At 38.3% G+C, this 15,940-nt stretch overlaps 1 protein-coding gene across 2 annotated transcripts in view; it reads right to left on the bottom strand.

Moving 5' to 3' along the window:
- Window positions 1-5,601, bottom strand: part of COL8A1 (collagen type VIII alpha 1 chain) — an 87,294-nt gene extending 81,693 nt beyond the window's left edge. For both annotated transcript variants that reach the window (XM_027681088.1, XM_027681089.1), the window contains exon 1: window positions 5,501-5,601. The gene's annotated coding sequence lies outside the window, so the exon portion shown is untranslated. The remainder of the gene's footprint in view (window positions 1-5,500) is intronic.
- Window positions 5,602-15,940: the final 10,339 nt, after the last annotated feature.

Genomic DNA, 15,940 nt, shown 5'->3' with positions numbered 1-15,940 from the left:
TCTCCATTTCAGTGACTGCAGTATATTATATACATGTGTTGTTGCTTCACATCATAAGTGGGTTTTGTTAGAAACTTGTTTTACTGTCTGGAATTTTCAGTTGCAAAAACGGTCAAATGCTTTGTTTGAAGTTCCATATGCAAATCCACAGTGTGCTACTGTCAACTTCTTACTTTCAGGGAGAAGAATGCAGCAGTATGTTGGTCTGAAGAGAGTGGTTGCTTTTTTAGTTAGCAGGAAACATATGCTGCAGATGTTTCAAAGTTTTGGCTTTTAATATGGCTTTGATATCTACTATGTCAGACTGTTAGTTTTGACTGATTCTCCCTTTATTGAGATGGGTTTTATTTATCCTATATGTTGCTGTGATAGATTCCTAGGAGCTGAAGTGAACTGGCATAGCTGATCCAAGAATTTGTGATTTTTAGTACTATTTAAAATATTTATTTAAAATAGAAACTCTTTCTTAAGTTTGCAATATATTTTTTTAATCTCAACTTTATTTCAAAGTGACTGTGTAAATTGTATGACCTGTCTGTGTAGTTGTATAACCAGGTTATTTCCCTATAAGAATGAAAAAGAACTAGTTAGGTTCTTTTTCTGTTTTGTTTTGGTTTGTGGTGGCACTTTTTTTGTTGTTGTTGTTTGTTTTGTTGAGGGTTTTTTGTTGGGTTTTTTTTTAAGGTTGGAGTGTTCTTTTTGGTACCATTTATTTCTTACTTGCAAATGTATTGTGAGTTCTCAGAAGCTGACATTCTGAAGTGTTACAATTCAGGATTGCCAAAAATATATATGATAACTGTCCAGATGTCTCTAAACTGAGTGTAACGAACACACACATTTTTCTTGAGGAGGTGTAAAAAGCAAGGTGTGCGTATGGTGCACAACAGAAGGATGCTCTGGCTGTGCAGTATTATGAATGGCATAGCTGCTAGCACGCTTCTCAGATCCTAAGTGGAAAGTTTCTTACCTACCAGGAAGCCCATATTATTTTTGAGTGCCCTCATATTGAACTCAGTGTAGTTGTTGATGAGACCCTGCAAAGAATGATGTCCACATACGTGCACAGACACCATAGTCATCAGTTTACCGCAGGCACACAGCACTGGGAATAGAACTTCAGACCTTCGCCTCCGCAAACACAGCTGCTCATCTGGCCGTGGGCTTTGTAGCCAGCAGAGGGAACTGATAAACACTCTCATAAGGCTGCTCTATGTATTTTTTTCTAACCAAGAGAGGGCACTGATTTTCACTCCCTTTTGAAAAGGGTCCATTTAATGTCACCCCTCAACAGTTTCACCTGCCGTTCAAGAAGCAACAGACTTATATTCATCTTGTTTTTGCTATAAAATATGGACTCGCATGAAGAAGTTTTAATCACCAAAAGATGTCTCTAGACTGCACAGTGGTATTAATCCCCTGCAGTGCAATTATGAGACATTAAATTCATTACACATCAAGACAATTACAGAAACACTTCCAACATTTCAGGAGTACAGGGAGAACAAGCACAATTGTTTACTGATGACTACAGAGAATAGCCACAGTTATTGCACAAGACCTACAAAAGGCTTCAGAACCAGGACTTATCATTATCTTTTTGAACATATATGGCTCCACAACTTTTGATGGAGGGGAATTCTGTTAGCATAAAGAATAGATCTCACTTTCTGGAGGGAAAGCCACAAAAAAGGAAAAAACACACAAAACTCTAGGAAGTGTAAGTGGCAAAAATGAGAACTTTTGTACAGTTAAATGCAGCTGTTTGTTGTTTTTTTATGAGACAGAACAAGCAATCTCTGATGTTTTTGTCTTCTCTTGTTTCTCACTACAGTACCTCCATTGAACCATTACTCTTTTAGAAATATGACAATAGTGAAAACTATAAATTATATCCCTGTGGAAGGAAAGAACTCCCAGCTTAGAATAATTGGAAGGCCAAAAAAGTAAGGGAAAATATAGGGATATATTTAAGCTTAAGAGATAAAACTTAATCTTACCTCTCCTGAGATATATAGCAAGACATAGAATGAGTGAGCAGAAAAGTCTGCCATGTAGTTGTGCTCAGGGATATAAGAAAATTGTCCTATCTTCTACAGTAGGTAGTGAGATGGCCGTTAATGGTTCTTTTTCTAGTCCTCCAGTTACCTCTCACACGTTCGCTACCTTATCTATGAGCAATGCTTGCTTAGCAGTAGTTTTTAATTTGAAAGAATAAGAGACAAGGCCTCCATCCATACGGCAGTAACTCTAGAAACTGAGCATCAGAATGTGTTGGGGGTTTTTTGTTTGCTTGTTTGTTTCCTTGAAAATGAAGTATTTGCAAGGCCACGGGAGCAATTACGAGCCTGTACCCTCATAAATTAACTCTAGAGTTAAAAACTGCAGGGATAGGGCAAAGCTGGTGGTTGGGTTTTTGTTTGTTTGTTTTAGTGGGTGTGAAATTATATCCTATACATTTGTAGAAGTGGCATGTGATTGCCAGTGTAGAAAAGAAAGGAAGACTATATTCTACACCCCCTACAAGATCCTTTGAATAATTTTGCTTAAGCATCATGTGCTTCTCTTTGAGCTCTTACTGCTACTGAGTTACCAAGACTGAGTTCTTTTAGTTGTTGCCCATCATTTCTGGTCCATGGCAGTAGATCTCTCCTTCCACCTCCTTCCAAGAGTGGGTTGGTCTCCTTTAACCACAGAGTGTAAGAAAGAGCTGGGCATTTGGTTATTTGTTTAGTTACCCTCTCCAAGAAGGGTTTATTTGTAAATCCTGTTAAGGGGTTTGTAAAGGGTTTCCCAGGAAGTTTGAGAGTGTTAGGAGTAAATTACCTCTCTCAAGATTTGTCACTGGAATTCTCCTTGCTGTTCAGCCCTAAAGAGTCATGCAAAGACAGATCAGCTACAAAGGGGTGGACTTTATAAGGCTGAATACAAAATGAATTGTGGAATTAAAGTGCTGGCCTGGAACCCAGAAGAGCTAAATTTGACACTCTACCATGAATTTTCACTGTGACCATAAGCAAAAGAGTTCATATATTTAGTGGCAGCATGGCCAGAGGAAAACATAATCTCTCCCTGTAGAGAGTTGTGTGAAAATAAATTCATGAAGGTAAGAATGTTTCACAAGCAGTGGTGGTGGCAGAACTATGCATAGATAGCAGACAGTGATATGTTTATCCTGTGTTTCTAGGTATCTAGTCTAATACTTTAGGCAGCACTGGAAGCTGGTGGCTTAAGTGGATATTAGTGCCCTAAATAAACACCTAAAAAACCTAAGCATAACTACAAGGAAAAATAGCTGAGCATCCTTGCTCAGCTTAACTGGCCTGTGGCTGAAAAAATTGATGTCTCTTTACCTTGGCTTTATTATTTAAAATTTTATGATAATTACTCAAAAAATCTGAATCCCTTGTTCTCCCACTGATTCACTTTTTTAAATTATTGTGGTTGTAGCATTATTTTAAAATTATTTTTATTTTTCATTTTAATATCACTACACTTTAATCTTGTAAAAAGGAGATTCAGATCAGCACAGAGGTCAATAAATGCATTCCTAGACATCTCAGTTCTCTTGGATATCTTCTGAGTGTAGTTTCCCTTCATCCCCTGCTGCAGAGTGATGCTAAGCTGAATTATCTACTCAGCTTAAAAGAGAAACTGCTCAGAGGAGATTCTGATCTAAATTAGATGCATTCCTTTGAAAAGAGTTTTCTTAATATGTCCTGCAATCCATTTTTCAAATGCCAAAACATTACATTTCACAGCAAGCTTTAATAAAAAGTATTTTGCTATAAACACATTTCCTGTGGCAAATGCATTTTTTTCCATGAACATTGCTCTGTTAAAATTTTTGATTTATCTGATAGAGTAAAATTCTGTGTGAACAAATGAGGCTTAACTGCCAGACTGTAGACCTAAATTCTGTATGCATTACACATAAAATCACATATTGTGTTTTGCAACAGGGGTGTTTTTGGAAGGGAAAGAGAGGTTTGCTATAAAAATCAGATGTTAACTAAGGAATAAAATTCTGTGGCCAGTCATGAGGAAAACAATTGGGCTCTATTCCTTTTTTCTGTGGGCAATTTATATGAACTCCTGGATGCAGAAATAGTTTTGCTCTAAGTCTGCTGCAGAAAGCACTGCACTTTGTTTTTTGAATAGTTAAATTTGTTTGGGTTTTGGATTTTTGTCATTTGTTTGGGTTTTTTTAAAGATACTTATGTAATCTTCCAGGCAAGTAGCTGAAGGCAGTATTTTCTTTTCTCCATTAGTTAGAATAGATAAGATATAAAATACATAAAAAATCTTAGATACAGTATGAAGAAAAGGGCACTTTGAGCAGAGTTCTGCTGTTGTTATACAGTGCTACAGCTTAAAATATTGCAGCTAATATGAGTACAGCTATATGTGGATATAATTCTTTCTTAGAGAAGGCTTTTTATTTGTGGACAGATCAAAAAAGAGTCAATTTATGAAGAGAATTGGGTATTAAAAAGAAAATACCATTCTTTACTGCAGAATGTATTGCATATTTACAGACAGCATTAGCTGCTTGCTTTTAGTAGTTCATGCTTTCCCTCCTCTCTGAGCACTGGAGAGAGGCATTCTAGGATTAGGATTTCTATGATGGAATTTCTTTAAACAGGTGACTGTGTGTTAAAAGTGCACTGACACAACATGAAAAACTGGTACTGGTCACTAATAGATTCATCTCAGTGTGGATGGATAGATGCATGGATGGGAGTGCAAATATAATTTTGAAACCACTTACTTTTTAAAGTTTTAACTGTTCAGTAGCTGTCTCTGTCCTCTAGCATTAGAAATGCCTATGTAGGCAAACTGTAGGTAAAATATAAACAAGCTGATCTAAAAATTTCATAGAGACACAAGCTCTCTATGTTCCAAGAAACAGAACTTTGTTGGTAAAATATGTACTTTAAGCATATTTGGTACCAAATGATGAATTACATCAGCCTTATTACTGTGCTTCTGTGTGGGCTTAAGTTCCATCACACTTTTTTTTAAAGGCAGTGAAACACGTGAAGATGCACTTCAGTCCCAAGGTTGTCTCAATCTGGATATTAGCAACAAAAACCAATCCCTTCCTTAAATTAGCACTAAGCTTTTTTTTTTTCCTCAAACAGAATTTAAGGAAGCTTTGCAGTGAATTTTTTTTTATAACTTTGACTGGACTGAGATGGGAACTATTAAGAGGGATAATAAATTGTTATAATTGGTCTGGGTATACTAATCTCTTCAAAATCAATCAGAAGAGGAGAGAAGACCTTTTCTCAGCCACAGTGTTTCCCAGCAAGATCTGCTTTTATTTCATTGCTAAAACAACAGACTGTTACTAACTTAAATGTCAGATGACACTACATCTGAAAAAAAAGGGGGGGTGGGGAGCCAGCACCACCCAGCAAGGCAGTGCTAAAGTTCACATTAAGATTTCCTCACAATAGCTGGTTAGAACAGAAACCTGAAGTAGCAGTAGTCTTACCTTGAGTATACAAGATCCAAGAAGAGAAGATCACTGGTTCAAAACACTGGAGGACTGAGAAAGTGCTCTGATCTGCTGCTGGTAGCATGCACTTGGCTTTTATGTGCAGGTGGGAGGAGCTGCTCCCTACGGTAGGTGGGCAGAGAGGATAGCAGGCAGACAGCCTTCAGAAGGCATTATACAGTAGGTTTTTGCTCTTTGGGGACAGAGAGAGGGAGAAAAAGCAAGCTGGATGGCATTCACATGAGAAACAGTGTTGGATTTATTTGCCGGGGTTTTTTTCTGTCAATCTTCAGTTAGCTGAAGATTTTCTACTGTATTTGTTTCTCTAAATCTGAATCTCTGAATTATTCCAGTTGCAGTTATAATGCTACTAGGTCTCACTTCGGTTTTTGGAAGGATTTTTACAGCAGTGAGATAAGAATGCAAAGTCTTTTTCAGAAAGGTCGGTGTTTCCCTTTCTAAAAAGGGATAGCTATGAAGAATCTGCCCCTTGATCCTTGAAGTTGTCTGTTTACTCAGGGACTAAACTTCCTTTATATTCCAAATGTCTACTAGATCTCAGCTCCGGAACCCTCCTAAGTTTCTGTTTTGCTGAGCTACACAGCTTTTTCTTGACGCAGCTGTAACATGTTCCATCTACACACTGACTTTTCTAGCAGCTTAGTTTAGAGCACTTTTATTGTTCACTGTGTCTGAGTTCTAAACAATTTTCCCAACTGGTATTCTCAAAAGGCAAATGTAGCCAAAAAGACAAACCAGTAGGAATATGCATTCCTGGTGGTTTCTGTGTAAAATCATTCATTGTTTATTTTAACTCATTCAGTGCTTTCAGAGCACAGAAGAGTGGATGGCACAGTGTCCAGACACTGGCTCCTGCAGGCAAAACAGACAGTTGTACCTGTCTCAAATACACTAATTCTCTATTTGCACTTATTTACACATGTTCCTGCATGAGGCATCTGGGCCTGTATTATTCACCATAATACATGAGTAAAACCCATGTTGTATTGGAACATTTAATGGGGGGAGAAAGCTGGAAAGGTAGAACAGGAAGGGAAGGATAGTGGTGTGCAATCAAAGGAGAGACTAGAGATGCATCCTGACTTAAAATCCAGGGAGGACCAGACAGAAAAATGAATGAGAACCTTAGTTACAGAGCTGAGATAAGCAAGTTTGTAGCAGGGTTTGTGGAGATGAGGTATGATGCATACTGCTGCTTTCACCAAAGGGCTAAACTGGTCACTAGATGAGGACGTATAAGATGCTTTTTTAAAAAAAACCCTCTACTAAGTGAGTTGATCAGACATATTTAGTTGCATACAATTTTATTTGGTTTTGTCTATTTAGAAAAAGGCTTACAAATCATGCAGCCATCAACCTGGATGTCAGTGTTATGTGGCAAAAGCAGCTTCCTAACCTTGGTGACAGCCTCTGTGAGATTTGGCACTGTCAAGCTGAAAAGAACTGGTGAAATTGCTAATATTTCTTACAGGTATTGGGTTGCTGTTGGATAGGGCATTTTCTACATTATGCAACTATTATTAATGTATTATATTATTAAAAATATATTAATATTAAGCAACATATTGCAACTAATTGGGAAAAGAAGTCCTGTTATTTTGCTATTTCTGCAGCACTCAATGTATTTCTACAGTTCTCATTAAGAAATGAGTTTCTGCTCTGAAGAGATTAGTGTGCTTTTAGAAGGCTACATGAAGTAATTATAACATGGGAATAGGGAAAGCAAGGATACTGCAATGGGTTTATGTAATTCATTCAGTTAAGGCACCTTGTAGTGATTCAATGACTAAATAATATACGTAAAGTGGAATTCTACTCAGCTAACATCTAACCAATCAGATGATTTCATACTTAGAAAAATCTAAGTTGAGACTTGCAGAAAAAAGAGAGTAAATAGGTATCCATGTCCTTATCTGATGATTAAACTTTTCTTACTGTCTCAAAATTTCTGAGCTTTCTGTAGGTCCCTTCTAAAATCAGAGGATACTTCTATAAACCCAATGCCACCTAAAGGTACCTTCTAATGATCAAGCTCTTTTTTATTTTCTTGAGATCAAAACTTTAAATGTAAAGGACTAGCTGTATATTGATATATTTTTGTTTTGTTTTTTAACTCTTGACCATAAACTCCAGGTGCTAAGCACCACTTCAATTCTCAGAAGTGAGTCAGTACTCAAACCAGCTCAGTGTAACTCTTCTCTACTCAGTGGGCTGTGCATACTGATGGTGTGTCCTACTGTACTGCAGGCTCATGGATAGCCTTACCTTTTTATACTTCTAGAAGAGAATAATAAAGAAATTTTCTTGAGTTCTTTCCTTTGGGGCATCTCAAAGCACTTTACAAGTATTAAATAAACCTACCAACACATAAAATAGGTAAAAAGCATTAGACTTACCTTAATAATTATTAAAGCACTACCATAATGCAATTATATGGAAGATTACCTGATGAGATTAGAACATTATGCATATATCTCATAGAATTATAGAATATCCTAAATTGGAAGGGACCCACAAGGATCATTGAGTCCAACTCCTGGCCCTGCACAGGATCACTGCAAGAATCCCTCCATGTGCCTGAGAGCATTGTCCAAGCACTTCTTGAACTCTGTGAGGATTGGTGCTGTGACCACTTCCCTGGGGAGCCTGTTCCAGTGCCCAACCACCCTCTAGGTGAAGAGCCTTTCTTTAATATCCAACCTAAACACCTCCTGACACATCTTCAAGCCATTCCCTCGGGTCCTGTCACTGGTTACCAGACAGAAGAGATCAGTGCCTGCCCCTCCCCCTCCCCTCAGTCTCCTCTTCTCCAGGCTGAACCGACCAAGTGACCTCAGCCACTCCTCACACGGCTTCCCCTCAAGGCCCTTCACCATCTTCGTTGCCCTTCTTTGGACACTCTCTAAGAGCTTAATATCTTTCTTATATTGCAGTGCCCAAAACTGCCACAATATTCAAGGTGAGGCAGCACCAGTGCAGAGCAGAGTGGGACAATCCCCTCCCTCAACCAGGTGGTGATGCTTTGCCTGATCCCCCCCCGGACACAGTTGGCCCTCCTGGCTGCCAGGGCACTGCTGACTCATATTCAACTTCCCACTGACCTGGACCCCTGGAATCTCTTTCTGCAGGGCTGCTTTCCAGCCTCTTGTTCCCCAGTCTGTATATACACCCACGGTTGCTCTGTCCCAGGACCTGTGGGTTTCTGGTCACTGCAACACTTACCTTCCCTAATGAGATTTTTAGTAGATGAAGCTTTATCAAAATATCTGTGGGAGATGTGATTTAGGTCATCACACGATCAGCTGGATTTCAGGCCACACTACCAGGCTGGACAGTAAATTCAATGTGGACACATGGCAGGAAAGGTTCCTACAACTAGGACTGATGTCCAAACTCTCCATTTCCATCTGCCTTTTAAAAATAAAATCCATTCTTGCCTGAAAATATCTAGCTTTGCCATGAGCTTCAGAGAATTGTTTGAGGCAGCCTGTGCTTTCCAAAATCTGTATGAGGTATTGGCTTTACTTGATGGTAGGGCTATACCCGTAGTGCAGAATAGAACTGTTAGGAAGGGAATCAACTTCATGGAAGTACCTTAGACTTAGATGGTTTGACCAAAGTTTTGAGAAGAGTGCATGTTTGGTTTTCAGCGAGTTTTCTGTTAAATTAAATTAATTAAAGAATTAAATTAAATTAATTAAATTATTAAATTAAATTTGTTCCGGCATACAAAGCGTGTGTCAAAGAACACTTATTAACACAAGTGGCATAATTCTTAAAAGACAGGTTAAAACTATTGCTATACAAATAACATGTATTTCACTCTAGGTTTTTTAAAAGGAGATAAGCCGAAATTCCTGCATTTCTTCTATAAAGGAATTAAGCGATTACTCCCTGTTTGCCCTGAATGTGACAGAGCTAAAATAGTGTGGTTGAATGTGTTGGTAGTAGATGGAGAAAGAATCAGCATGAATAGGCTGGGAGGTTGAACCTTTGCAAATGAATGAGCATTTGTGTAGCATCACAGCAACAACTCAGGTAGGTGGTACTTGCTCTTTGGCAGTATTATCAAAGGAAGAGGGTCCCCAAACAGTTAGATAACAGGGTGATGGCAGAAGATTAGCTATTAAGATCAAGGTGTCAATGTCTTTTTTTTAAACACAACCCAAACAGTCTTAGAAAGAGACCTCCTAACGTAAAGCGGGATACAACAGGCAATGGCAACCTCGTGAAGTAAAAGTTAACTCTTCCAAGTATCAGCTATAAATGTAAAAATTCCATTATTCAAGAAACAGGAAAACATTTCAGAGTTTTGTTTTGACAATTGTTGATAGAAAAATATTCTGAAGAGCCTACAGGCAAATTTCTGTTAACCTATGCAACCCTCATATAAATATATTCTTCTTTTAATCTTATTTGACTGTAGGACCACAGACACCAACAATTTCTCCATTAGACTAGTGTTATATTTTATTAACCTAGGGTTTCAGGCAACATTCTATCTTCTGTCATACTTCCCATCATTGTCAGTTTTATTCAAAGTCTTTCCAGCAAATTTGCCTTTTAAAGAATTAAATGTGACAGTGTTGCAGTTTTTATAGAGCATTTTTGGCTGATGGGGTTTTCTTTATAGTAGAGATTCACAGACTTAGAGGGGAGAGTAATGGGAGAAAGTGAACAGTTTTCAAAGTACAGCTCAATTAAATTTGTTTTCTCTGCATGATCCTTAGAATCTGTCTGATATTGCCTTTCAGATTTGCATCTGTACATTAATGCCAGTCGGATGGTCTGGCTACAAAATCACTGTAGGATGCAAAATCACGATACATTTTGGAATTGCAGATCTTGCATTCTAGATAAGCATATACCTAAGGCCTGACTGTGTGTGGAGGCAGCACATATTTACCTCAAACAATGTTTCCTCCAGTATTACAATGTTCGTTCTTTAGCAAATAGCCGGATGGAGGCAGAATTGAAAAAAAAAGAAACAGAAAATAATTGATCCAGACCATCCTGTAGCTGTAACTAATGCCATTTTGTATGTCTTGACTGTGCTGGTTCTGTTGTGTCCACCAGTGAAAAGGGAACACAGTCCAAAGTTCCAAGTATCAGTTCAATCAATCCAGCCTCCGAATCCATCATTTATCTCCTATATTTACTGAATTCCTTTATCTGTGTGTCAGCTCTGGAATTTCCACTGCGATTCACTAGCTGATGTTGATGCTTACCATACCAAAACAGAAAAAAAATCACATATTTTTTTAATGGAGCAACTCTCTGCAGTCGTAACTTAGAGACTGTCAGTTTTTTTAGAAAGTATGTGATATAGCATAAGCCAACTGAACATACAAAAGCTGGGGGCTCACAGAGTGGGAAAGCAGTTCTGCTGAAACAATGGGAGAGTCTTGCTAGACAGCAAATGGAATGTGAGCCAGTAGTAGTTTGTGGCAGCAAAGAAGGACAACATTCCCTTGGACTGCAATAATAGGAGCACAGCCAGTAGCTTGGCAAAATGATTATCCCCCTCTACCCAGCACTTACTAGGCCATATTTAGAAGAGTATGTCCAGTGTTGAGCCTCGTAGTGCAAGAAAGGTGTCAGTGAACTGGGCCCAGTTCAGTGGAGAGCCCCTAACATTATCTTCGGGGCAGCAGCACTTGAACTGTGGGGTGAGGCTGCAGGAACCAGGCTGGTTCAGCCTGGGCAACACTTGGTTTTGGGGGCCCATCAAACAGCAACCTCCAGTACCTATGGAGAGGTTATTAAGGAGGTGGAGCTGGACTCTTCACAGTGTTGGAAGGACAACAGACAGGAGGCCTAAGTCAAAAGAAAGGAGGTTGTGTCTGGATATAGGGAAAAGCTACTTTCCTGCAAAAGCAGTCAGGCAGTGGAGCTGGTTGGTTGGTGAAACTGCGGGCACCATCCTTGGAAGCTTTCAAAAACCAAGTAGATAAGCCTTGAGCAGCCTGATCTGACTTCATGGCTGACCCTCCTTCAAGCAGGGAATTGATTTGATTAGAGAACTAAGGTTCCTAATTATGCTGCACTCAGATGTTATTGTACAAAAATAGTAAGTTTTCACTCAGGTGATGTTGTACAAGGGTTCAGATTATCTGGGTTTCAGCTCATCTGCATTTAAGAGAGTGGCACATTGGCCCAGGGGATGATCAAAGCCGATAGGTTGTCCTTATATTCAAATTCAGTGTTTGTACATTTCTGAAAAATAACCAAGATAAAACATGGAAGTCATAACTTTTAACATATGATTGAGGATTAAAAAAGACTTGTCTTCAGTTCCACCGGAATGTGCTTGGTGGCAGTATTATGCATTCCGTGTGTGCATTTTGAATATTTTTCTTTTAAATAAGCTTCCTGAAATTTTATTTAATGAAGCCAAGTGGCACACATTTTGGCTGTAACATATATATATTCTTTTGATATTTTCTGCCAAAAGATTGTATAGTGTTTTTTATTATAGAATGATAATTTGTGCTCTGTTTCAAATGAAATATAGCATCCTTGGGAAAATATATTTCTGATCAAAGGAAATACTTGGCCCAGTGACACTGAAGTTAAAAAGAGAGTGAAACAGAACTGGAATAAAAATGTTCATGTTTTCTAATCCATCTCTACCACACAGGCCTTATGTCTTATCTCACAGATATTGCTCACTTTTTAGCTACACAATTAATCAATTTTGAAATAATACACAATTTTGCTGCCTGACATCAATAATAAATTCCTTCCCCTTCTGCAAAAAAAAAAAAAAAGGCATATGAAGACAGAATTAAATTGTTTATTTTGATTAATGTTCAAACTGCTAATATTATGAGAAAATCACTACACCATAAGAATTTGATCCTAAGCATCGTAACTATTTTCTTCAGGACTGGGGTAAAAGTAGTTTTATTGCATATTTAGTTATTGGTTAAATTATCAAAGTCTAGTAACTGAGATTTTTAAATTTTTTTAAAACTCAAAAGTGGCATAAACTGTTCAGGGAATGGACACTTGGGAACTTTGCAGAGAACACCTAAAATACATCTTGTAGCAACAACCCTGATTTTCTTCAAATTGCATCAAATTTCAATGTTGGGGTTGACAGAGTATTATTTACCCTAACTCCTGAGAATACAGTGTGAGGGAAGAGGCCGGTTTCTGCCCTAAGTTGTACCACGGCAAAATAGGAGCATGAGCAGCGACATGATTGGCAATGCTCACACAGATTTCGGTGGAGTTGTTTTGCAATCCTTCATTCTATTTCAGTCTTCTGACTTTGCTGCAATAGATCAGAGCATGTCCTGTGGAGTGTTTAGCAAAGAACATGTCAGCTCAATGCCATTTGTAAGTCTTTCTTTGATTCCATCATTTTTATTATATATATTAAGTTGTAATCGGTCGTACTGATTTTGGTTCACAGTTTATTGTTTCCATTGCTCTCTTTTAGTGCAGACACTAAACAATGCTAGCTCATTCCCAAGAACCATAGGCTCAGTTCATGTAAGTGAAGGACTAACACAGTTTTCTTTTCTCCTACCTTGCTTTCCTCTCACCACACCCCCCACTTTTTTTTTTTTTTGACAAAGTACTTTATTGAACTTCTAAAACAGCAGTCACCTCTGGAAACAAGTCCTCTGAGTTCATATTGGCGTGGTGATGAAGACATTTGAGTGCTCTGTCCCATTTATGTCTCTGATCTTTTACAGGAAGCCACTGAAATGATTCTTACTGGGCAGCAGCTACATTAAAAGAAGTTCTAGTATGGACAAAAAGTTTCTCTGACATTGCTGGTGAACAGATAACAACACTCAATTAAATTTCAGCACTCTTAAGCTTTTTCAAAGTGTTGATTTATTATCAGTTAAGAAATTGGCTTGCCACCACATTCACCATGAAGAGAAAAGGAATACAAAATGAACGCTTCATGATGCATCAGCATTTCTGCATGTGTTCCCAAACTGATACTTCAATCTCTTTTTTCCCATGGCGTTTCATCTGGAAAAAAAGCTCTTCTGTTGTGAACATTCATAACATTACCTTGAAAGAATGAATAGAAAATTATCATTTCTACGTATTGTATTCTGGATAAGGGCCTTTTCCTAACTGTAGAAATTCAGACAACTCTTTCAGTTCATAATAATTTAATTGTTTTTATAAACCTGTCTCATTTTGCATAATGGATACATTCCCAGGGTGTCCCCCTGCTCATGTTATAAGTAGAGGAGCTAGATCAGTGTTTACTAATTTTATTTAAATTATATCTGAAGCTTTAGGTAGCCTTCATTAATACACTTATGTATTCAGTAATGCTAACCAAACCAATGACAGGAAAGCAAGTTCACCACTTACTTAACCAACACCTTTTGCATTTAAGATGATACTGGTCAGCTTGTTTTTCACTTGTGTTTGTTTCTTGAAAAGAGCTCAGTGGCAACCTACCAATGAAGCTGAAGAACGGATTTTCCAGTTTTCCTCACCTCCGATCCCCCTTTGGCCTAGATATTAAGAGGAGCTTAAAAGAATATTGCATGTGAGCAATCAGAGAATTTTTCTCCTACTGCAGACCAATCATATTAGTGTCAGGGGGTAAGGCATCCATAATTGTCTTATCTTTGTAGTAGCAGTGCACTGTCACTGCCACAGAAGCAGGAGATTAGTGCATCTAGTACAGACCCTACATTCTCCTGTGGGAGATGTGTAGACTTATGCTATGCTAACAATGTAGCTTTTTTGCACTCAAATAGTTTTAGACTCTTTATCAAACTGCTTATAGTCCTATTTCCATGTCAGAACTCAGTGCTATAAATTTTAAAAAGTATAGAGAACTTGACATTGTTTTATTTCTGTGAGTGCTCTGTTCAGGCTTGTTTATTTTACAAAAGTACAAGAACTCTTCTAGCTAGGATCTGTCATTCATGCACTTGCAATAAGAAAAGGCAGGCTGAACTTCTGAAGCTTTAACTCGCAGTATAGCATGTTATGTGAAAGCCTTTCTACTCCATCCAAATGCAAAGGCCATTCATATCTCAAAGCATTTATTTCTATTTATGTTGGACTGGATGGAGTGTCCAAGTGTTACTTTTTTCTCAAACAGTTCAGTGTTTGTATGTTACTACTAACATTTGAATAAATGCTAAGCCAAAATGATTTTGTCCCACCGACATCAGATGAAGTTTATGTGAATTAAAAAAGCTTTTTATTTGTATATATTTGGTTGGGGTTTTTGTGTGTTGTGTTTGTTCTGTTTTTCTGAATTAATGGAATCGACTCTCTGTAGCTCCATTAGACTTCTCAGCAACAATTCTAGAGTAATTCTTCCCAGAAATCTTCAGAAATGAGCTGGGCATACACAGTTGACTACAGAAGGAAGAAGGATGCTTGGCAAAATAGCTGCTGCTTGACAACTTGTATCTGCATATTCTTACTATGCAGGAAAGGTGAGGTAGTTCTGGACGGAGAACCATTCAGGGAAGAGAAATTTGGAGTAAAATGCTGACAAACTTGCTATCCTGCATTCATGTGTCTGTGCCATGGTTTATCACAATTTTGCCTGATAAAATGTTATCTAACCATTCCAGAGAAACTCTTGGGGTAAGTCTGTGTTCAGTTTTTGGTTTGGATAGTCAACTGAAGTCAGAGGTGCTTATTTATACCATCTGATTCAGGAACAATGGAAACCACTTTCTCATAGGATTATCTCTACTTTTCTGGTGCCGAAGGAAATACCATGATGGCAGCCTTTCTCAGGCTTTTATGATGAGTAATTTTGGATGAGGAGGACACTGTTGTATGTACTTTGTTAATGATTTGGAACTATCAGCTGGTTTTCTCCATAATTTTTCTTTAAGAACATTTTTTTATTAATTTACACACATAGACATGTATTACTTGTTTGCTTAGTATTATGGAAGCAAGAAAATCACAGCATAGTTACATGCTGAGCTGTTCTGCTATTTGCATCTCAGAAGATAAGGTGCATTTGTGGAAAAATACAGTTTGGAAAAGACCTTTAAGATCATCAAGTGCAACTGTTACCCCAGCACTGCCAAGTCCACCACTAAACCATGTCTCTGTCACATCTGCATATCTTTTAAATACCTCCAGGTTCAACCATTTCCTTGGGCAGCCTGTTCTAGGGCTTGACAATCCTTTCAATGAAGAATTTTTTCCTAATATCCAATATAAACCTCTCCTGGCACAATTTAAGGCCATTTCCCCTTGTTGTATCACTGCTTACCTGGGAGAAGAAGCTGACCGCCACCTCACTACAGCATCCTTTCAGGTAGTTGTAGAGGGCCATAAGGTCTCCCCTGAGCCTCCACTTCCCCAGGCTAAACAACCCCAGCTCCCTCAGCTGCTCCTCATAAGACTTGTGCTCCAGACACAGCACCAGTACCAGCTTCGTTACCCTTCTCT

Source organism: Neopelma chrysocephalum, unplaced genomic scaffold, assembly GCF_003984885.1.
Source record: "Neopelma chrysocephalum unplaced genomic scaffold, ASM398488v2 Primary Assembly neopelma1_60, whole genome shotgun sequence".
NCBI lineage: Eukaryota > Metazoa > Chordata > Aves > Passeriformes > Pipridae > Neopelma > Neopelma chrysocephalum.
Note: the sequence above shows the minus strand (reverse complement) of the source record. Positions and strands in the feature narration are given on the sequence as shown.